Consider the following 24,740-nt stretch of genomic DNA (forward strand, 5'->3'; position numbering starts at 1 on the left):
TGGTCTCTAGGGTATAGCAGTGCACCCAAATTTCATCTGTGGTCTCAGCCCGAAGCTAAAAATCTTGTTCGTTTCTCGTAAAACTGGCCAAAATTTGTTCCGATATGTCCATTCTCATGCGTGTTTGATCCAGCGTCAAGAGTCGCGGCACCCATCTTGCAGATAATTTTTCGTTTCTAACTCTTCTGTTAAAATGTGATATAACATTTCAGATGACATATGGCAATATTTTCAATCGGCGATCCCCCGTGACCATTTTGTGCAATTTTGCAATGATTTGTGAAGTAGTGATATGTCTTGGCTGACCACTGCGCGGATCTTCGTCTAAGCTCTCCCGACCAAATTTAAATTCATTTGCCCACTTGGCAACAGTTGAATATGAAGGAGCAGAGTCCCCCAGTGTATTCGGTAAATCGGCATGAATGTCCTTTGCTTTCATACCTTTTTTTAACGAAGTGCTTAACCACTGCTCTTATCTCGATTATTTCCATCTTCGCAAATCACAAAACGGAAACAACAACAGAGCCATGTCACCGCCACAGCTCTCTTCCGAGAGCACTGACGTGGCACGTGTGTACAGGCTACAGTCCAATGAACATCACGTGAAGAACTCATGACGCTAGTGCTGACCTCTCGTGTTGATTCTTTTCAAACCACCCTCGTAATATTCCTTGTAGACACGTTGGACAGCCCACGCTGATACACCGAGAATTTAGGTAATTTCAATCCAAGTGTAGTCAGAAGCACGTCCAAACAGCCAAGGCGTCATTATGTTACTGTCTCATCTGTTGTCACACGGCATCGTAGGGTCCTCATTAATAGCCTTTTGATCGTTATACTCTCTTTGCAAATCATACAGCTCTTTTAGTTGGAAAAAAAGACACCTGACAGAGACATTGCATCATCTGTCAACTTCGTGTTCAACGCTCTCTATAAATGGTTTGCCTGCAATGGCCTGACTTTAAATAAAATAAAGCAAAAAAAAGACAGTACAGTCATTTCCTTGGGTCTCAGAAAGTGCAGGAGGACACACGCCTATGCTGTAATGATCAAGATCTACATGAAGTATATCGTTCTAAATTTTCAGGCCTCCACGCCCACAATGAATTACATTCCTTGTGCCACATTCTGGACTTGAGAAAAAGATTTAGATTAGGACTTATGCTCTATAGCGGCGATGAAAAATACTGACGCTGTAAATGGTGCTTATTTTGGCTATTTTCATTCATTGTTATTATATGGCATAATGTTTTGGGGCAATCAACCAATGGAAAATGAAATATATGTCACTCCGAAAGGGGCAATCGGAATTCTAAGAGGAGTGAGTGTAAATTATAGATGCAGAAATCTTGTTAAAAGACATGAAATATTAACAGTGACCTCACAATATCTCATATCTCTCGTGTCCTGTTTAGTTAAGAACCTAACGATGCACAAAACTAACAGTGACTATCATGACTATCACACAACATCAAAACACGAGTTGCATGTGGATGCAAAAACTTGAGCCTCGTACTAAAAGGTGTATAATGTACTTTTTATGAAAATTAAAGATCTTACTAGAGTAACACCACAAAATTATAAGAATATCTTCTTGATCCCTCTTTTTACTCCCTTGAATTCTTTCTCATAAACGCTACTATATTGTAAACCAGATATGGCGCATGGATTTCTAATATTCACTGTTGCCATGACATGACATCATGACCTACACCATGTAATTAAAAGTATCTTGACACCTGGCTGGGAATGACTTAAAAGTCCGTGGCGCCCTCCATCGGTAATGCTGGAATTCAATATGCTGTTGGCCCACCCTTAGCCTTAATGACAGCTTCCACTCTCGCAGGTATACGTTCAATCAGGTTTCTTGGGGAATGGCAGTCCATTCTTCACGGACTGCTAAACTGAGGAGAGGTATCGATGTCGATCAGTGAGGCCTGGTACGAAGTCGGCGTTCCATACTATCCCAAAGGTGTTGCAAAGGATTCAGGTATGGACTCTATAAAGGCCAATCCACTGCAGGGATGTTACTGTTGTGTAACCACTCCATCACAGGCCGTGCATTATCAACTGATGCTCGATCGTGTAGAAAGATGCAATCGCCATCCCCGAATTGCTCAACAGTGGGAAGCAAGAAGATGCGTAAAAAATCAATGTAGGACTGTGTTGAGATAGTGCAACGTGAAACAACAATGGGTGCTAGCCCCCTCCATGAAAAACCCGACTACACCATAACCGAATTTTACTGTTGACGCTACTCACGTTGGCAGATAACGTTCACCCGGGCATTCACCTTACCCACATCTTACCATCAGATCGCCATATTGTGTACCGTGATTCGTCAGTCCACTCAACGTTTACGCTCCTTACATCAAGCGAGGCGTCGCTTGGCATTTACTGGCGTGGTGTGTGGCTTATGAGCAGCCACTCGACCATGAAATCCAAGTTTTCTCACCCCCCTCCTAGCTGTCATGTTACTTGGAGTGGATCGTATTGCAGTTTGGAACTCCTGTGTGATGTTCTGGATAGATGTCTGCCTTGGCGGTCTCTGTCTGTCAACAGATGAGGTCCACCCTTACGCTTTTGTGCTGTACGTGTCCCTTCACGTTTCCACTTCACTATCACATCGGAAACAGTGGACCTAGGGATGTTTAGGAGAGTGGAAATATCGCGTACAGACGTATGGCACAACTGACACCCAGTCACCTGACCACGTTCGATATCCGTGAGTAACCTGGATCGCCCAGTCTGCTCTCTCACGATGTATAACGACTACTAAGGTCACTGATATGGAGTATCTGGCAGTACGTGGCAGCATAATGCACCTAATAAGAAAAACATACGTTTTTGTGGGTGTCAGGATACTTTTGATCACATGGTGTTTGTCAGAATAAGAATGTACTTCATTTCTAGAAAAGTTGTAGCTTATTATGGAATAATGGTACTTTATTATAGTATTGTGTTATACCTGTGTTTTACATTAGGAAGTGCCTAAGCTTGTAATTGTTACCACATTTTGTTCCTTTACACATATTGCAATTTGTATCTATCAGCATCTATAAGTAGACTACCGTTCTCATGTATAATTATGACTCGTTCCAAATCCATACAACTTTGCTGATACTGGTTCTACAGAGCACAAAGAAATATATAAGTGAACAAATAAAATAAAAGTGTTGTAGTCTTCAGTCAGAAGATTGCTTTACAGCAACTCACCACATTATACTAGACAAGCCTCATCATCTCTGTATAACTGCTGCAACCTACATACCTTTCAACCTGCTTACTGTATTCAAGGCTTTGTCACCTGCTACAATTTTACTATTTATCCGCCCTCCCTGTCCCTCCCGCTCGACACTTCCTTCTCTTTCCATACTGACCAGTTTTTGATGGCTCAGGCTGTGTCCTACCAGCCGATCCCTTCATTTGGTCTAGTTCATCATCATGATCATCATCATCATCATTTAAGACTGATTATGCCTTTCAGCGTTCAGTCTGGAGCATAGCCCCCCTTATAAAAATCCTCCATGATCCCCTATTCAGTGCTAACATTGGTGCCTCTTCTGATGTTAAACCTATTACTTCAAAATCATTCTTAACCGTATCCAGGTACCTTCTCCTTGGTCTGCCCCGACTCCTCCTACCCTCTACTGCTGAACCCACGAGTCTCTTGGGCAACCTTGCTTCTCCCATGCGTGTAACATGACCCCACCATCTAAGCCTGTTCGCCCTGACTGCTACATCTATAGAGTTCATTCCCAGTTTTTCTTTGATTTCCTCATTGTGGACACCCTCCTGCCGTTGTTCCCATCTACTAGTACCTGCAATCATCCTAGCTACTTTCATATCCGTAACCTCAACCTTGTTGATAAGGTAACCTGAATCTACCCAGCTTTCGCTCCCATACAACAAAGTTGGTCGAAAGATTGAACGGTGCACAGACAACCTAGTCTTGGTACTGACTTCCTTCTTGCAGAAGAGAGTAGATCGTAGCTGAGCGCTCACTGCATTAGCTTTGCTACACCTCGCTTCCAGTTCTTTCACTATGTTGCCATCCTGTGAGAATATGCATCCTAAGTACTTGAAACCGTCCACCTGTTCTAACTTTGTTCCTCCTATTTGGCACTCCATCCGTTTATATTTCTTTCCCACTGACATTACTTTCGTTTTGGAGATGCTAATCTTCATACCACAGTCCTTACATTTCTGATCTAGCTCTGAAATATTACTTTGCAAACTTTCAATCGAATCTGCCATCACAACTAAGTCATCCGCATATGCAAGACTGCTTATTTTGTGTTCACATATCTTGATCTCACCCAGCCAGCCTATTGTTTTCAACATATGATCCATAAATAATATGAACAACAGTGGAGAAAGGTTGCAGCCTTGTCTTACCCCTGAAACTACTCTGAACCATGAACTCAATTTACTGTCAACTCTAACTGCTGATTGACTATCCATGTAAAGACCTTTAATTGCTTGCAAAAGTTTGCCTCCTATTCCATAATCTCGTAGAACAGACAATAACTTCCTCCTAGGAACCCGGTCATATGTCTTTTCTAGTTCTATAAAGCATAGATACAATTCCCTGTTTCACTCATAACACTTCTCCATTATTTGCCGTATGCTAAAGATCTGGTCCTGACAACCTCTAAGAGGCCTAAACCCACACTGATTTTCATCCAATTTGTCCTCAACTAATACTCGCACTTTCCTTTCAACAATACCTGAGAAGATTTTACCCACAACGCTGATTAAAGAGATACCTCTGTAGTTGTTACAATCATTTCTGTTTCCATGTTTAAAGATTGGTGTGATTACTGCTTTTGTCCAGTCTGATGGAACCTGTCCCGACTCCCAGGCCATTTCAATTATCCTGTGTGGCCATTTAAGACCTGACATTCCACTGTATTTGATGAGTTCCGACTTAATTTCATCCACCCCGGCTGCTTTATTGCACTGCAATCTATTGACCATTTTCTCCACTTCCTCAAATGTAATGCTATTTCCATCGTCATTCCTATCCCATTCTACCTCGAAATCTGAAACATTACTGATCGAATTTTCACCTACATTGAGCAACTCTTCCAAATATTCCCTCCATCTGCCCAAGGCATCCACAGGGTTCACCAGCAGTTTTCCTGACCTGTCCAAAATACTTGTCATTTCCTTCTTACCTCCTTTTCGAAGACCGCTAATTACACTCCAGAATGGTTTTCCAGCAGTTTGACCCATTGTCTCCAGCCTGTCTTCCCAAGATTTCTTCTTGGATGCTGCAATTATCTGTTTGGCTTTGTTTCTTTCTTCAACATAACTTTCTCTGTCTACCTGAGTTCTAGTATGTAGCCATTTTTGATACACCTTCTATTTCCTTTTACAGGCTGCCTTGACTGTGTCATTCCACCAAGCTGTTTGCTTCATCCTTCTTTTACACAGTTCCAAGACATTCTTTAGCCACTTCTAGTACTGTGTCCCTGTACCTTGTCCATTCCTTTTCCAATGACTGTAATTGACTACATTCAACTAACTGGTACCTTTCTGAGATCGCTGTTATGTACTTGTGCCTGATTTCCTTATCCTGAAGTTTCTCCACTCTTATCCACCTACATATGGACCTGACCTGCTGTATTTTCGGCCTCACAATCGCAATATAACTGCAGATTAAATAATGATCAGTGTCATCAAAGAATCCTCTGAATACACGTGTGTCCCTCACAGCCTTCCTGAATTCCTGGTCTGTTATTATACAATGACAGAGCTGGCTCCCCTGCCTTCCCAAGTATACCGGTGAATGTTCTTATGTTTAAAAAATGAGTTTGTGATTACTAAGCCCATACTGGCACAGAAATCCAAGAGTTGTTTCCCGTTCCTGTTGGCCTCCATATCCTCTCCAAATTTACCCATAACCTTTACATACCCTTCTGTTCCATTTTCCAATCCTGGCATTAAAATCACCCATGAGAACACTGTCCTTGTCCTTTACTCTAACAACTATGTCACTGAGTGCGTCATATAAACTATCCATCTTATCTTGATCTGTCCCTTCACAATTGCAAATGTACTGACACAATCCTAATTTTCTTGTTAGACACTGTCAAATCTATCCACATCAGTCGTTCGTTTACGTATCTTACTGTAACTACGCTGGATTCCATTTATTTCCTGATGTAAAGCCCTACACCCCATTGTGCTATTCCTGCTTTGACTCCTGACAGGTAAACCTTGTATTCTCCCACTTCCTCTTCTTTCTCACCCCCTTACCCGAATGTCACTAACAACTAAAACGTCCAACCCCATCTTACTTGCAGCCTCTGTCAGCTCTACTTTCTTCCCAGAGTAGCCCCCATTGATATTAATAGCTCGCCATCTCATTACCATTTGTTTGCCAAGTCATATCTTAGGAGTCCCTGGTTTGTCAGTTAGAGGTGGGACTCCGTCACCTCCGAAGATCCGAGGCATATTGCTCTGATTGTTGTCAGCATCATATTTAAAGTACCAGGGAAGCAGGTTACTAGCCTTACTTGCCCCGAGTCCCATTGGTTATTACCCAATATTTGGTCACGTTGCACTACAATTTTTTTTCGCAATTCACTTTATTGTATCCTCATCTTTTCTTAGATCTATCCATGTAATCTTCAACACTGTTCTGCAGCACTGAATTTGATAAGCTTCTGTTCTCTTCTTGACTGCTCATCGTCGACGATACACTTCCATAAAAGACTGCACTCCAGACAAATATGTTCATGAAGGATTTTTTATCGCTTAAATTTATATTATACATTAAAAGCATTATTGTTTTTCAGAAATGCTTCTTTTTCTATTTCCATTCCATATTTATATCATCTCTACTTCAGCCATCATCAGTTACTCTTAAGCTCAAATAGCAAACGATATATACAGCCTTTACAGTTTCTTTTCCAAACATAATTCCCTGACGATGGCTTGATTTAGTTAATAGCATTCCTATATCCTGTAGTTCTTTTATTGATGCTCATCTTGTAACCTCTCCTCGAAACTGTATCCATTCCATTTAGTTAATCTTTTGCTTCTTCTGCATCACTGACATAATTACAATCTTACTGGTAAACCTCAAAGTATATATTTCTTCATCTTGAACTTTAATCTCCTTAACAAGTTGCTTACTGGTTTCTTTCAAAGCTTTCTCGCCCTGAAGATAGAATAACTTCGGGAGTATTCTCAACACTATCTCACTCTCTTCTCATCTACGTGTTCATTCTAGTGTCTATAGACTCTATTAAGTGCAGTCAGGTCTGTGTTCATGCTGGAAACAAATTTCCGCTGGGCGCATTTTATTCCTTCTATCTTCAAAACTCTGAGATCGTAGTTGAATCAACAAAGTCGAAAGATTTCTTTGAACTTGTACGGTAGGTTACCGAGTTTCTAAACTACCTTCGACCCTTTAGAAGCAGGAGAGTGACACCCTGGAGGAGCACTTTGGGGACTGCATTCTGGCTCTGGGGTACCCAGAGGCCACTGGCATGGGCCTAGAGTGGTCGCCATATTCTCTGGATCCGAACACATGAAACTCCTCTTTGTGGGCCTATACTAATGACACGCTGTAGATCAACAACTCCAAAACCATTCCTGGGTCATTCAGGGGGTCATCGACTGCATCTATGTTCTGACACTTCAGCGGGTCATGCAGAAATTCGCTATTCGTCTGCGCCGTATCATCGCCCATGGTGGCAGGCATATGGAACATGTGACAGCCTAAATCCGAATATCTTTAGTGACGTTTACATGCTGAATAATGCGTGGGCACGTCGTGGTTTGTAACTAATTTACGTTTTTGATCATGTTGTTTCATAATTGTCACCCTCTGCCTTTTAAAGAAGTATAGGCGAAACATTTAAGCCACGAAATTGATTTATCCAGTTGTATATAAGGGACCTAATGTGACAATTAGTAACATAATACGAGGGTCATTCACTAGTTAAAGAAACAAACTGGTTAGAGAAAAAGCGTTTATCTCTACCAAAGAACACTTTTTCTATTTTTCAGTATAATCACCCTGAACATTAATGCACTTTTTCCAATGGACTATAAACTTTTTCATTCCGGCAGCAAAGAACTCTATATCTTGATGTCGCGACCCAATTTCTCAAAAACTTTTTTACGTCTCGTTGTCCTGGAACCACTTCCCACGTAACGCCTCCTTCAACGCACCTAGGCAAATTGAAATCCCTAGCTTCTAAATCAGGACTGTAAGGGGGATGAGGCAGTACTTCCCAGGCCATTTTGTCGATGGTTTCACGGGTTATTTGAGCAATACGACGACGTGCGTTGTCTTGCTGGAGAATCACACCTCTCCACTGAGATCCACGACGTCTCTCTCTCATGGCTGCCTTCACCTTGTTTAAAAGCAATTCCGAGTAGTATTGGTTGTTCATTGTACGCTGCTCTCAGAAAAAAACTGGACCTGCTGATGCTTAGGTTTTGAATTTTTTCTTGACAGTTGAGTTAGTGGGATTCCAGTCCACGTATATTTTGATTCTGGCTCACATTAGTGAAGGCATGTTTCACCACAATTTAAAATTTTGTTGAGGAAGTGCTCACCTTCTAGACCTACATCTACATCCATACACCGGAAGTCACCTGACGGTGTGTGGCTGAGGTACCTCTATTGGTCCTCTCTTCTATTCCAATCTCGTATTGTTCGTGGAAAAAAGATTTTCGGTATGCCTGTTTGTGGGCTCTAATCTCTCAGATTTTATCCTCATGGTCTCTTCGCGAGATACATGTAGGAGGGAGCAATATACTGCTTGACTCCTCGGTGAACGTATGTTCTCAGAACTTAGAACTACTTAAACCTAACCAACCTAAGGACATCACACACACATCCATGCCGGGGCAGGATTCGAATCTGCCACCATAGCAAAAGCCATGAAAGTACCAAGCTTGTCGTACTAACAGTTTTTTCCCCAGACCAATTTGTCTCTATGTTATTGAAAGAACCTGGCATTACACGCAATTAAGGACGACAGGACAACAAAGATTAAAGAAGAAAGTACTAGAGTAGAAGACGAAAGGGCTGCTCTGTGAGAAGCAGTCCCCGGTTGCCATGCTCGCTACGTCGCTACGCCGTCGTCAGAAACCACCACCGCCTCTCAAAGCCATACCAGACGCATCCGCCTGCCAGTGTGACGTCAGACATGGCCGCTTTGATCCTGATGCAGTTTCCAATTCCTCTGTGATGGTCTGGATAGATATCTGCCTATTACACTTTACGACGCTCTTCAACTGTCGGCGGTCTCTGCCAGACGAAGTCGGCCTGTACGCTTTTGTGCTGTATAAGTCCCTTCACGTTTCCACTTCACTATCACACCGGAAACAATGGACCTACGGATGTTTAGGAGTGTGGAAATCTCGCGTACAGACGTATGACACAAGTGACACTCAATCACCTGACCTCGTTCGAAGTCCGTGAGCTCCAGGGAGCTGCCATTCTGCTCTCTCATGATGTCTAATGACTACTGAGGTTGCTCCTATGGAGTAGCTGGCAGTAGGTGGCAGCACACTGCACGTAATATGAAAAACGTATGTTTGTGGGGGGTGTCCGGATACTTCTCATCACATAGTGTATTTTATTTGCTTTTTTCTACAGGACACCTGAAAAAAAAACGTGAATGGACTCAAACAACCGCATGCACACACTTTATTCACCATGTAAACGTCACTATAGTTTTTTTTTTAAATTTAGTTTATGACATGATCGACATGCCTGTCATCATTAGCGATGATGTGGCGCCCCGAATAGCGAAATTCTGCATGACCCACTGATGCGCTGGAATATCGATGCTGTCGACGACGTCCTGAAGGGCTGTTTTCAGCTCAGCAATGGTTTTGAGGTTATTGCTGTCTTTAATACAGCCCCAAAGAAAGGAGTCGTATGTGTTCTGATCTGGATAATATGGCAGCCATTCGAGGCCCATGCCAGTGGTCTCTGACTACTCCAGAGCCCGAATGCATTCCCCAACAGTGGTCCTCCAGGACATTAAACACTCTCCTGCTTCGATGGGATCGAGCTCCGCCTTGCATGAACCAGACCTTGTCGAAATCAGAATCACTTTGGTTAATGTTGATGAAATCATGTTCTAAAATCTTCATGTACCATTCACTAGTAGTACTGGATCAAGGTCATTGCTACCCCAAAGTACCATTACCTAAAATGGCGCTGATGAATTCATTCAAGATGGAGGTAATGACGTTGTCCAAGATGGTGGGTGCCACGTCAATCAAAATGGCGGCTTCTGGTGGGAAGTTTGAATTTTGGCAGGAAATTGCCATCCCCCTCCCCCAGAAAAATGGTGTGAAGTTCTAATTCCAACAGGATAATGCACCACAAGCTTCTCTTATCTCTAATAAGCAAAGACAATTGCGTGGAAAAGGACTTGTCTTTATTATTTAACCAGTTTCAAGCAGGTGTGTTCGCCACTGGGTCTGGACTCCAACTGGCTTAGTTGATATTGGTGCCGCCAGAGGGTGCTCGCCTGCCGTCAGTTCATGACGCAAGTACCGTCATTCAAGATGGCTACACCCAGTGTGTTCACCACTGGGGCTGCACTCCAACTGGCTTAGTTCATATTGTTACCACCAAAGGGCGCTACCATGACGTCAGATGATGAAGCAAGTGCCAGTATTCAAGATGGCGTCACCCAGTGTGTCCACCACCAGCTCTAAGCCCAACTGTTTTAGTTCATATCATCTCTACCGCAGGGCTCTTCCGTGATGTCGGGTGACGACACAAGATCATCTGCTATCTCTCTCTCTCGCGCGTCATAGCTGGACACGTGCCGTGTCAGGGACCTGCGAGCGAGCGACCGCTGACATCACAGCCTCAAGCCCGCACCTTTATACTCGCGCTGTACATAGTCTTCTGTAAATATGCTAACGAATTTAACTGAACACAGGTGATACCAACATGGCCCATCTAGCCTATCAATTACCTAAGTACTTAATTCCATTTCAATTTTAATCATATTCAATAAGTGAATTTACAATTTCAATATTCAGTGATCAAATGAGAAGTTCCACATTTTCCCACTATGAGCACAGTATTCATTCTTGTCCTAGCACCCCCTACGCTAGAATGCTGCACCCCTATTGGCTACTGCATTAGTCACATGATTCAACTTCATAGAACTTAGGACTTGAAATTAATTTTCATCAATGCCACACCCACCTGGACTTGGAATCAAGTAGTTGAAGTCTTCACCACGATCCTCAACCCAGCAGCACATCTCCTTACCGACCCATGTTGTCGTGCTTATAGGGTTCGTGGGTGGCCCAACCACGCATTACGTCTGGACACGTATTCTAGGTTGGAAATTTTGTCCACCAGCAGAGGAGGCTAGGTCCTGGGAACTGTCCATCATGCGTGCATATACACAGACAGACAGACAGAAAACAGAGCAAACGCTCTCTGAATGTGGAGGTGACTGATACAGTCAAGTACAGTGCTATATTACACCTCCCGATCAGTGCATTTGGGTTAGAATGTTGGCAGCGGTGTTACATTTACAATCAATTTTAGAACACAGAAAGAGATGTTATGTCATGATCGCATGAATAGATCTGACCGAAAATCGATAGAATTGCGAAAAATGACGAGGGAATAGGTATAAGTTGACCGAATATACACTGAAATGCAGGGAAAATGAGGAGTACTTGTGTATCTTCTGGTTCGCACCAAACAATTTGTACAAGGGAGCAAGTATGTGGCAACAAGAGTAAACCGGGAAAACGTTGGCATTGAAAGGAAGGGATGTGAGAGGCAGTCATTTTTTCCATTGATGTAGTATTATACCGTATGTCTATTGAGGTACCAGTGATGCATGCGAGTTGACTACTGTATTTAGTGCTTTTCAGGACACAGAACTATTCATCTCTACACTTACTTGCGTCTTCGCTGAAGGATAACTGAGAGTGGATGGGTTGATCGATTGAGATACAGCTGTAACAAGGTATGATTTAATGGTTGACTGATTCATTCTAGAGCAGGAGAAATTGCTAGAGGTAAATTTTTTTCCCAGTGTTCTGTCCGGATGCATTAGTCACGTGACATAGCCTGTGTTCTACTCGCATACAGCCCCATTTTCCGTATGCGTTTTAAATCACTGTCTACTTGCGATCGTTAACCTTAAACCTGTCGGTCATCAGAGGACTTCCATCTCATGTGTGCTGGAACTTGACACAGTCCTCTAAACGAACATTGTCGCACCTTGGGTGTAAAATCGAGAATTCAGCGTCATCACTAACTTAGCGATAGGAGCTTGTGAGGCGCTGCAATCCCCGTATATACAGCTGCCCAGCAGATGTGGTGCTTACAGAGTTAGTGACCGAATGACTTGAAGTTTTCACATGTAGGACGCTGCAGCTATGCGTTTATCTGTTCCCATGTAGGATATATGCCCCGCTGCTAACGATCATTTTATATGGGCTTATAGAGGGATCATATAATTACTGAATCGTGATCGGGTGTGAACAGTGGATGCTATACATCTCCGCAAAGCTATACTGAGCTCGTATCACGCAGAGCGAGCGTTTTATGGAAGTAGTCTGTTTTTAGTTTTACGGTTCGATAAGATAGATCACCGTAGAGAAACGGGGAAGAAGGATGTATGTCATGCGCTTGAAATACATTTCTCACAAATCAATATTAACTACGCCACATTCCATACGACTGATAGGTCTGAAATATTGGCGATGTAAGATTATAGATCCGTTTTAAGTGCAGAACCTTGTAGCCTTAGGAGTGTGTGTGTTTATGTTCTCTCTCTTACCAATACCTTGCAGGTACCGATCCTAGACTCTAGAACAATAGAGTTGATAGCTTGGATGATTGACGTAAAAATGTGTCGAACTCCATCTGTCTGGAACTACATCGTGTATAAAAATGAATACTTTCTTGTTCTTCTTAACTGTCTGCTATAACATTACAGCACTTTGAAATCTGTTAATATAAATCGATAAGGAGTGCTAAGCTCGTCGACATGGTCCCATCACGAGAAAACTGGTGCACTGGGACGGTTTAGGACTCTGAAAGCTTCATTTACGAGACGTGGAGTGTAGTGGTCTTCTTCTTCTGATCGGTTGCAGATTAATTCGGTAATGGTGCCGCATGGCCGGTTGGTCAATGACAGTGTTAGGATGGTCTTTCACTCTCTAATATTTCCGTAAGACAGAGAGAATGCTATGTGACTCCCATACACAGAGAGATGGATCGTAAGTAAGGTACTGTGCTCGAGGTCTTAGAAATATGTAGAGCGCTGTCTGGTATACTTTGATGATTTATGTGTTCGAGAATTAACAGTGAATGGGCGCACTGAGCAGTGATCCATCCATGTTCACAATGATACTAGCAGAGTAGAGAAGGGACCGCTTAGCTATGATATTAAAATTGGGGAAACATACTGTCACATGATTGGCCGTTGTTGGAGTTACTGTAAAATTCTTAAAATTGTTCGCACTATTAACTGGTTGCTTATATTGCAGTACATGGGTGGTGTCTTTTCCATCCCATCTGTGCATTGGTGCGCTGTTGGTTACCACATAGTGATTGACTGACAAGTCTTGTTTGAGCTGGGGAATGAGTTTTGAGGATGGGTGACAGCTTATGGGGGTTGGTGGCAGCGAAACGTGTGATCGCGTACGTGAGTGCAGAATGAGTCATCACTCGAACTGGAATGCTGAGCCATCATCTATTCAGTCATTGGGACAGATGAGTTTAAAAGTAGAGGTCGTCAATAGCTTGTGTCGCCTGTTATCGTAGTTACAGCAAGAATATGATTTACATCTTCAGCGCCTAGCTTCCTGTGAGAGGCCGTCGATCAGAGTGTCTTAATGTCAGTTTAGAAACTGACACAGGCATCGAAGTTGTGGCAGAAAAAGTGAAATGTTTGGTGTTGTACAAAAGAGTGTTAGAAAACAGTGTTTAAAAGAACTTAACATGACCAGAGAGAGCGTATCATACGTTCATTGGCTCTAGAGTATAGGTGAACAAAGTTTAAAGTGGTCTCTGTGGTGCCAGTATATTTAATAGGATAGTGTCATAGAGACAAGAGCTGTAGCAGTAGCAGTTTGATGCAACGGTCTGGATATAGTGTTAGGAATGTTTGGATGCCTGCATGCTACGCTGTTCTGGGGAAGTATTGTGAAATGGGTTTCTCTGCGCTGGAGGACCACCGCAGCTATACGTAATTGCACGCTTATTGGTCCATAGGTGACTTGCAAATAGGATGAGCTTTTATAGTTGGTAATTTTTCTTTGTTAGGGAGTAGAGAATAATGATGATATGATGTTTGGCTGATTGATTTGAATGGGTGAGGATCTGTAGTACTTGTATCTAGTTTGGGGACGTAGGACATTGCGCGCCTTTCCGTCGAATGGTCAAAACACGCTCCTGTTGCAGCAAATGTGGTCGTTCTGTTTCTACATGGAGTGCTGAATGTGTTGTATATGTGTATCTCCGACTTCTGCTCAGTTTCGACTTAAATTGGAGCGATCACATACGCCAATGTGTAGGAATGGATGCGGCTGCAAGTTGTGTAGGGCGTGACAAAAAACATGTTGTAATTTTACTATAGCCGATAGGTTCAAGAAAGGTGACTCGTTTACAGATATGGGAGTGCGTGAAATATGATTCACTTGTGGCTGTGAGCCTATGCAAGTATGTGCTTGAATGGAAAGATCTGATTCCAAATGAGGGACATAATTTCTAACATATAAAGTAACACTAGATATATGATAAGCTAGTGTACATTTCTTATGACCTCAGTCAGCACATCATCTACTACTATTGTTTGTGTTGCTTCTCATTGAGTCATGGCCTATAACTCAGCGAATATATCGTGCAACCTCAGATGTGATCTCGAGACAGAATGCAGTGTAAATAATAGTTGATGTCGGTGTGACGGAGTCGCTAATACCTCTTGCATGCCATGATCCTTAGCCGAATCAGTTTCAAAGTTCATTGTTTTAATCCCGAGGCAGCATCATGGGCTTACATATTCCTATGATCACAGTCATGGTATTTGTCCCGAAAAAAGAAAACTACCTCATTCAGAGGTAATGTCGTACCACCATTTGTTAAGCATCTGTTAAGCTGCTTTTAACGTGGATACTTTTGTGCACCTGTAGAACCAAGAGCGCTTGTGAGAGTAACATGCAGTAGTTGCTGGCATGGGATCGGAGTACTGTGATAGCAGAGGGAAGAGTATGTGCAGGTATAGATATTTCCTTTTCCAGAGGCACCGCCTTCGGTAGGGTGTAGTTACAATACTTTGCTCATTGTCGAATGACATTCAATAGAGATCGCGATCGTAAGAGGGGCGGCTTTCATGATCAGTTGGAAATTTGAGAAGATTGGGTATGGAGGTGCATTTGCCCTGGACCGTTATTCCCTCCCATGTAAATTGTGCAGTTGACTGCTTCTGTACATTTCGCGTCTTTATTTAGTTGAGAAAAGATCGATTGTGGTGTGTGCATCTGGCATGTGGAAGACACGTTTGCCTATTCCCTAGACATGGGAAAGACCTTAGTAAATTATATGGATGATTTGGAGTATGTTTGATCAGTGACATTGGTATTCACGGGTGGCAATATGATATTTCATGTGTTTGTTGCTTGTTAGTCAGTGGTCTAGAGCACGCTCCACGTAGCTAAAGTTTCCTGTTTATAGAGAAATGATTTCGAGTCTATGTGCCGGGAATTACGTTGCGTTAGCGGTCGGTAGGACGCCGCCTGGTGCTTGGTATGGAGAAGTATATCGAAAATGGTATAATATTGTAGCGAACATACGTATGTTCTTGTAATCACCGAGTCTGGAGATGTGCATAGGAAAGCGAGCAGGCAAGGAAGCAGAGACAGTAACGCGTTTGTGTAGAGGGGAAACGATCGCGAATTTGTAGAACAGTCCTGAGAGAGACTTCGGATTGCTGATGTAAAAGGGGTGATTTTCTATGGTGCAGGATATGAACTGTATGTTTACTAAATCGACATGGTACTCGGTTATATACTGCTGGGATTGTGATCGGTTTCACACTCCAACATTCTTGCAAGTCCGATATGTATTTGTAGATTTTGGGAGGTTTAGTTGTCGGTGCGAAATGGTGATCAGTGTAAAGCAGTTTATTACCGCTGAATGTCGCGACTGTAGAAAGAAAGGAAAGGCTGACGGTGCTTCCCTAGGACTGGTTGGGGGCTGGGGGGGGGGGGGGGGAGATCGTGACATTTAGACGGTCTGAGTGTAGGCGTACGATAATTTTTTCGCGTGCTGTACAGGTGTAAAAAATAACTGCACTGTTTGTCTAAAATGTGTATATACTGAATTGTAAAGTTTGTGTGGCTTACATGGTGTAAAATGTGTATATACTGCATTGTAAAGTTAGTATGGTTTATGTTATGGCATGACTAGAGAGGATGACTGTGTGTGCTGTCGTGAGGGACGTATAGATTCAGCACATTTGATAACGATGAGGGTTTGAGTCAGAATATTTAAGTGGTAAATTATGTGCGCTATAGATACTGAAGCACAGTCGTCAAGAGGAAAGATTATTTGTACATTGATTGGTGTCAGACTGTAGCAGAAATAGTAATATTTAATTGTAGTTACGGTGGTAAATATGTTTGTGGCCTGCAATATTCTGGTCTGTCTGGTATGTATTCGATAATGTGGAGACAATTTTGCGCGTTTAACTGTCAATGCAATTTAGCGATTTGTGTAAAATAACCGCCAAATCCCCAGAAAGAATAGGTGGATGGTGCTCCGATACCGGCAGCATAAATAAGTGGTGTATAAATTCGAATTCACTGATATCGTTTGTGCTGCGATATAGGGGTCTGTACATAGCAGAGGGAACGTTTGCGTATGTTAAAATCTGAAGGGGTAAGACGTTACGAGCGCTGGGATGAGTGCATTCAATGTTATTTTGGTAAACAGATTCTGTTAGAGTAGGAATTTCCGTACATACAAGCTGAGACATCTAGAAAGCTAGCGTTAACTGTTTCTGGGACACTATACAATTCCCGAGAGGTCGACTTGGCTATTACTTTCTTTTATAAAGCCATGTGAAGCAAGAATAACATTGGGAACGTTGTTAGATGGTGAACCGCCACGCAGACGTTTCGCCAGGAGATGCGGCGTGAGCCATGCTGAGGCGGGTACACACAGATGAACACGTCACATATGTTCTGTTAGAGGGAAGCATTCTGTCATCTGCAGTAAAGGCAATGCTGGCCTGAGGCGTCTCGAGTTTGGGGGCTGCACCTTGGAGTCCCGTGACGTCGGTATAAGGGAAACTTTATAGACGCAAATTTCACGTACGTCGGCAGTGTCAAGCGCACACGCGCAAGGAAAAACTTGGGGAGTTTGCACTCTGTATGTGAGTCTTTGCTCCCGTCCGATTGTATCGTCACCGGCGTCTAGGTGAACACATACTTGAATAGGAATTTCTCTAGTGTCAAGTATGAAAAGGGATGTATCGGCGCCATTTCTGGTTTGACAGCTGACACATGTGTCACTTGGCCGGGCTGCCTGCGTGTGTTGATTGCATTATTTCCGGAGCAGATCTCTAAGAATGCTATACGCTATTTGGACAGTTTACGAGTACTGAGCATGTCTACACATCACTGTGAAGCAATATTTAGGTCTGTACTGAATTTAGGAGATGTTTGCGTGTCTGCAGACTGTGTATTGTGACCCCAAGCAAAACATGGCCAGTGTTTTGCGTCAGTGTGATAAATATACTCCATCCCCAAATAAAATCTTCGAAAATAAATACACTACTTCCTTACTCTCCCCAGCAGTTCAGCGCAGCCTGAGTCATTTTGGCACCATTCTCGCCCCTACAGACCACCGTCCGGGGTTAGGTCATAGGAGGCATGACAGTACGATCTGGTGGCAGTAATATGTAGTAGGTCAGTTGGACGGTAAATCTCGTGGTGGAGATACCACCTGCAAAATAAAGACTTGTGTTCAGTCTCTTTTACCGCCATTTCACCCCACCATCTTTTATGACATCATGTGCTGTACATGTTAGTACACGATAGTACAGGTTAGTGCACATTAGTGCACGTTAGTACACGTTAGCACGCCAACATGGGTCGGTAAGGGGACGAGGTGCTGAGTTGAGGATCATGGTGGAGACTTTAACTATTTGATTCCAAGTCCTAGGTTCTATGAAGTCGAATCATGTGCCTAATGCAATAGCCAATAGGATTTCAGCATTCTAGGGGTGCGAGGTGCTAGATCATGAATGAACACTGTGCTCGTAGTGGGAAAATGTGGAACTACTCATTTGATCATTAAATACTGAAATTCTAAATTCACTTATTGAATATGAGTAAAATTGAAATGGAATTAAGTACTTAGGTAACTGATAGGCTAGATGGGCGATATTGGTGTCACTGGCGTTCAGTTACATTCGTTAGCATATTTACAGAAGACTATGTCCAGCGCAAGTATAAAGGTGCAGGCTTGAGGCTGTGATGTCAGCTGTCACTCGCTCGCGGGCCGCTTATGCAGTGGGTGTCCGAGAGGGAGAGGGCATATGATCTTGTGTCATCACCTGACGTCACGGTAGCGCCCTCTAGTGGCGATGATATGAACTAAGCCAGTTGGGCTCTGGAACTCGTGGTGGATACACGGGTGATGCCATCTTCAATACTGGCACTTGCATCATGATGTAACATCGTGGTAGCTCCCTCTCGTGGCGACAATATGAACTAAGTTAGTTAGAGTCCAGACCCAGTGGTGAACACACTTGCTTGAAATTGGTTAAATAATAAAGACAAGTCCTTGTTCACGCAATTTTCTTTGCTTAATAGAGATAAGAGTCTTGTGGTGCATTATCCTGCTGGAATTTGAACTTCACGCCATTTTTCCGAGGGAGGAGGGCGTGGTACTTTCCCATCAAAATTCAAACTTCCCGCCAATATCCATCATCTTGATTGACGTCACAGCCGCCGTCTTGGTCGATGTTATCGGCGCCGTCTTCGATGACGTCATCACCGCCATGTTTGATAATGATACTTTGAGGTAGCACCCCCCCCCCCCCCCCGCCCTTCTTCCAATACTGGTAGTCACAGTGCCATCGAGGAATATCACACTGATTGTTCTGTTACTGGACACTGCACACCACACAGTCACCCACTGAGCGTGAAGAAACTTCTCTATCAGGAAATGCTGATTTTAAGACTCCCAAATGCGCCAATTTTGCTTATTGACGTACCCATCCAAATGACAGTAGGATTCGTCACTATACTTAACCATGCATGCGCATACTAATTCCCATCATGCCCCATAGCCAACCGTGCAGCTTGAACGTAAGCATTTACAGACTACGACGATTTTGTCAGTCTGTATTATGTCATTCATTTCGTAACATTCAATTACTTTTACTGAATTCCGGTTTATTATAGATATTTTACCTAGAACTATGTACAAATTTCTGAAAGTTCATACATTAACTTTACTAAACGTCCGGCTCTTACTGTAGAACTACAAAAATCTTCATTTTATAAATTAGTTTAATACAAAGAAGGCTTCGAGTTGTAACAGATTAAAGTAAACTACAAATCGTGCATTATTGGAAAGTGATGATTAGACAGATTTATGCAACAGCGGACTCAACATCTGGGAAAATGAATGTTACAGAGACATTGACGGGGGAGGGCCGGGGGCGGGAACACACTCTAAAGAAAAAGAGAGTGTGCACCATGAAGGAATTATTCGAATGTGATTCAAATCAGTAGATGTAATGTAGATGTACACACAAACACATTATTAATCTTTCAGAGAAAAGACTGGATGCTTTGTTTAAGAGAAACTGAGCAATTCAGTAATGGGTTGGTTCACTTTTGGAACGCTTATTGCAAGCAGTTTATCAGAGCTGACCAAAGTTGGCAACAAGTCATTGTGGAAGTTGATGGTGGCTCCATAATCGTGTGGGTTGTGTTTGCATGGAACGGACTGAGTTTTCTAGTCCAACTGAACCAATCATCGTTATATTCATCTATCTGAAGACCATTTTCAGCCATTCATGACCTCCTGTCTGCAAACAACAATAGAATTCTTATGGATGACAATGCGCCATACTACTGGGCCAAAATTTTTCGCGACTGTTTGACTGGTTTGAAGAACGTTCTGCACAATTAAGGCGAATTATTTGGCCTCTCAAATCTCCCATTATCAATGTCGTAGAACATTTATGGGATGTAACCGAGAGGTCAGTTGGTCAAAATAAACATTCACTGGCAAAACTTCCGCAATTATGGTCGGCTATAGAGGTGTCAGACCAGGTTGCATACTGTCACCTCAGCTCTACAATATGTATGCGATGTGTAATCAGGAAAACGCTGGATGGCTGGGATGGTGGGATTTCAATTGACATCAGGAAAATCAACAATTTATGCTTCGCAGATGGTACTACACTCATAGCAGTAAGTTAGGAAGAACTTGGTAATCTGTTCTCAAGAGTGAAAGATATTAGTCTAAACCTTGATCTAAAGTTAAACATGAAAAAAACCAAACTAATGGTTATAAATCGCCAACGTATCGGTGAAAATCAACTTACAGGTTGCTTAAGAAATATGGAGATAGGGACTGCTTATGTATATCTAGGCTCTACGCTCTATTCAACATAGGAAAGTGTGATAAAGAGATAAGACGACGAATCATTCTTGGCTAAGCCGCAATGGTAAAACACACTAAGATATGGCAGAATCGGGCAGGATCCAAGACAACGAAGATGCGATTGGTAGAAGCATTGGTGTTTCCTGTATTCTTATATGGATGCGAAACCTGGACCCTGAAAGGTAGTGATAAGAGCCGCATTGATGCGTTCAAGATGTGGTGTTGGCGGAGGAAGCTACGTGTACCATGGACACAAATAGAGAACAAATGTTTCAATAATAGAAGAACTTAAATTCAAAGAAGGTTATCTTCTCGTGTCAGCCAAAGATACCTTCAGTTCCTCCAGCACATCTTCAGAAGGAAAGTGGATGATTTAGAGAAGACCATCGTGTGGGGAAAAACTGAGGGCAGAAGACCACGTGGGAGAGCAGCAAACAGATGGTTGGATCAAGCGAAGAAGATTACCAGCCTGCCTCTTTACATCATATTAAGAAAGGCCGAAGATCGCTCTGGATGGAGACATCTGTCTGGTTTCAAGTATGTAAGTATGAATGAGGAAATTAGTTGATGACACTCATCAATGAGTAAAACTACTAATGATGATAAAGAGGGGCATCATGTCTTGACAAGGCTGCAGGACACTTCCAAAGTTTTGTTGCGTCCATGCCACGTCAAACTGCTGCGCTATGGCGGCAAAAGAAGGTCCGGCACGATATTAGGAGGTACGCAATGACTTCCGTCACCGCATTGTATCTCCGTGTTGCTGCTGTTGTCTTCAGTCCAGAGACTGGTTTGATGCAGCTCCCCATCTACTGTATCCTGCGCAAGCTTCTTCATCTCCAAGTAACTGCTGCAGCCTACAACCTTCTGAATCTGCTTGGTGTATTCCTCTCTCGGTCTCCCTCTACGATTTTTACCCTCCACGCTGCCCTCCAATACTAACTTGGTGATCCCTTCATGCCTCAGAATATGTGCTAGTAACCGATCCCTTCTTCTAGTCAAGTTGTACCATAAATCCTCTTCTCCCCAATTCTATTCAGTGCCTCCACTACCCGTCTAATCTTCAGCATTTTTCTGTAGCACCACGTTTCGAAAGCTTCTATTCTTTTCTTCCTTAAACTATTTACCGTCCATGTTCCACTTCCGTACATGGCTAATCTCCATACAGATACTTTCAGAAAAGACTTCCTGATACTTAAAACTATTCTCGATGTTAACAAATTTCTCTTCTTCAGAAACGCTTTTCTTACAATTGCCCGTCTACATTTTATATGTCTCTACTTCGGCCACCATCATTTATTTTGCTTCCAAAATAGTAAAACTCTTTACTACTTTCAGTGCCTCATTTCCTAATCTAATTCCCTCAGCAGCACCTGATTTAACTGGACTACATTCCATTACCCTCGTTTTGCTTTCACTGTTCATCTTATATCCTCCTTTCAAAACACTGTCAAGTCCGCTCAACAGCTCTTCCACGTCCTTTGCTGTCTCTTACAGAATTACAATGTCATCGGCAAACCTCAAAGTCTTCGTTTCTTCTCCATGAATTTTAACTAATTTTTCCTTTGTTTCCTTTACTGCTTCCTCAAAATACAGATAGAATAACATCAGGGATAGGTTACAACCCTGTTGCACTCCCTTCTCAACCACTGCTTCCCTTTCATGCCCCTCGACTCTTGTAAGTGCAACCTGGTGTCTGTACAAATTGTAAATTGCCTTTTGGTTGGTTGGTTGGTTTGTGGGATTAAAGGGACCATACGGCTACGGTCATCGGTCCCTTTTTCCAAGTACTAAAAACACCCACAGAGAATAAAAAGGATTAAAAGAATAGAGCACAGATGACACAGAACAAGAGAAACTGAGACAAAGGCCAGACAAAACGAACTAAAATCACACAGAGTGTGACGGTGCTTGGCCGACCATAGAAATAAAAAGGGAAAAGCCAACCACATAAAACACATTAAAAAATCAGTTTAAAACCGGAGGCCAAAGGCCAGAATCAACACAAAACAATAAGATAAAACAGACTTAGATTAAATGATAAAAACCCCCTGCCCGAATAAAACGTAAAACTAAGTCAGCCGTACCAGAGTCATCTGTTAGAAGGGCAGGGAGCGTGTCAGGCTGTGCGAACGACTGCCTGAGCACAGCTAACAGCGGACACTCCAATAAAATATGGACCACAGAGAAAACGGAGCCGCAGCGACACAGAGGTGCGTCCTCACGGCGCAATAAGTGGCCGTGCGTAAGCCGAGTGTGCCCAATGCGCAGCCGGCAGAGGACAGACTCCTTGCGGGAAACCCACATGGACGACCACCACACAGTCGTCGTCGCCTTGAGTTGACAGAGTTTGTTGGGCGTAGGCAGATTGTGCCATTCAGCGTCCCAAACCGAAAGAACTGCGCGGCGTAAGACTGCCCGCAAATCATTCTCCGGGAGGCCAATCTCCAGAGATGATTTACTTGTGGCCTCTTTCGCCAGGCGGTCAACATTCTCATTGCCCGGGATACCGACATGACCGGGGGTCCACACAAAGACCACAGAGCGGCCGCAATGGGCAAGAGTATGCAGGGACTCTTGGATAGCCATCACCAGACGGGAACGAGGGAAACACTGGTCGAGAGCTTGTAAACTGCTCAGGGAATCGCTACAGATAACGAAGGACTCACCTGAGCAGGAGCGGATATACTCTAGGGCACGAAAGATGGCGACCAGCTCAGCAGTGTAAACGCTGCAGCCAGCCGGCAAGGAACGTTGTTCGGAATGATCCCCTAGAGTTAGCGCATAACCGACTCGACCAGTGACCATCGAGCCGTCGGTGTAAACAATTCCAGAGCCCTGAGAGGTGGCCAGGATGGAATAAAAGTGGCATCAGAAGGCCTCCGGAGGGACGGAGTCCTTCGGGCTCTGTGCCAAATCGAGCCAAATGCAATGGCGAGGCACACACCATGGGGGCGTGCGCAGAGGTGCCCAGAAAGGAGGTGGAACTGGGAAAAACCCAAGCCCAGAGAGGAGCTCTTTGACGCGTACGGCGATCGGACAACCCGCCCGGGGCCGATGGTCTGGCAGATGGACGACTGACTGCTGGAACAGGACAAGGTAATTTGGATGCTCGGGCAAGCTAAAACATGGGCAGCATAAGCAGCCAGTAATTGCTGGCGTCGGAACCACAGTGGAGGGACACCTGCCTCCACTAGTATGCTGTCCACAGGGCTGGTGCGGAAAGCACCAGTGGCAAGGCGTATCCCGCTGTGGAGAATTGGGTCCAGCACCCGCAATGCAGATGGGGATGCTGAGCCATAAGCCAGGCTACCATAATCCAGACGGGACTGGATTAATGCCTGGTAGAGCCGCAACAGGGTAGGTCGGTCGGCGCCCCAGCGGGTGTGGCTCAAGCATCTCAGAGCGTTTAGATGTCGCCAACACGCCTGTTTAAGCTGCCGGATATGAGGCAGCCAAGTCAACCGGGCATCGAAAACCACCCCCAAAAACCTGTGTGATTCCACCACCGAAAGAAGTTCTCTGGCAAGATAAAGCCACGGCTCCGGGTGGACAGTACGTCGGCAGAAATGCATAACGCAGGTCTTGGCTGCCGAAAACTGGAACCCATGAGCTACAGCCCAAGACTGCGCCTTCCGGATAGTGCCCTGTAGCTGACGTTCAACAGCTGCAATGCCAGTAGAGCTGTAGTAAAGGCAGAAGTCGTCAGCATACAGGTAAGCGGAGACAGAATTTCCCACGGCCGCAGCGAGCCCGTTAATGGCTATTAAAAACAGGCAGACACTTAAAACAGAATCCTGTGGCACACCGGTCTCCTGGACGCGGAAGGTACGATACGACAGAAAATTTCGGATAAAGATCGGCAGAGGGCCCCGAAGACCCCATCCATGAAGCATAGAAAGGATGTGATGACGCCATGTCGTATCGTACGCGTTCCGCATGTCGAAAAAGACAGGGACCAGGTGCTGACGGCGGGCAAAGGCAGTACGGATGGCCGACTCCAGGCTCACCAGATTGTCGGCGGCGGAGCGGCCTTTACGGAACCCACCCTGAGACGGAGCCAGAAGGCCCCGACACTCCAGTA

This window comes from Schistocerca americana, chromosome 11 (assembly GCF_021461395.2).
Source record: "Schistocerca americana isolate TAMUIC-IGC-003095 chromosome 11, iqSchAmer2.1, whole genome shotgun sequence".
In the NCBI taxonomy this organism is placed as follows: domain Eukaryota; kingdom Metazoa; phylum Arthropoda; class Insecta; order Orthoptera; family Acrididae; genus Schistocerca; species Schistocerca americana.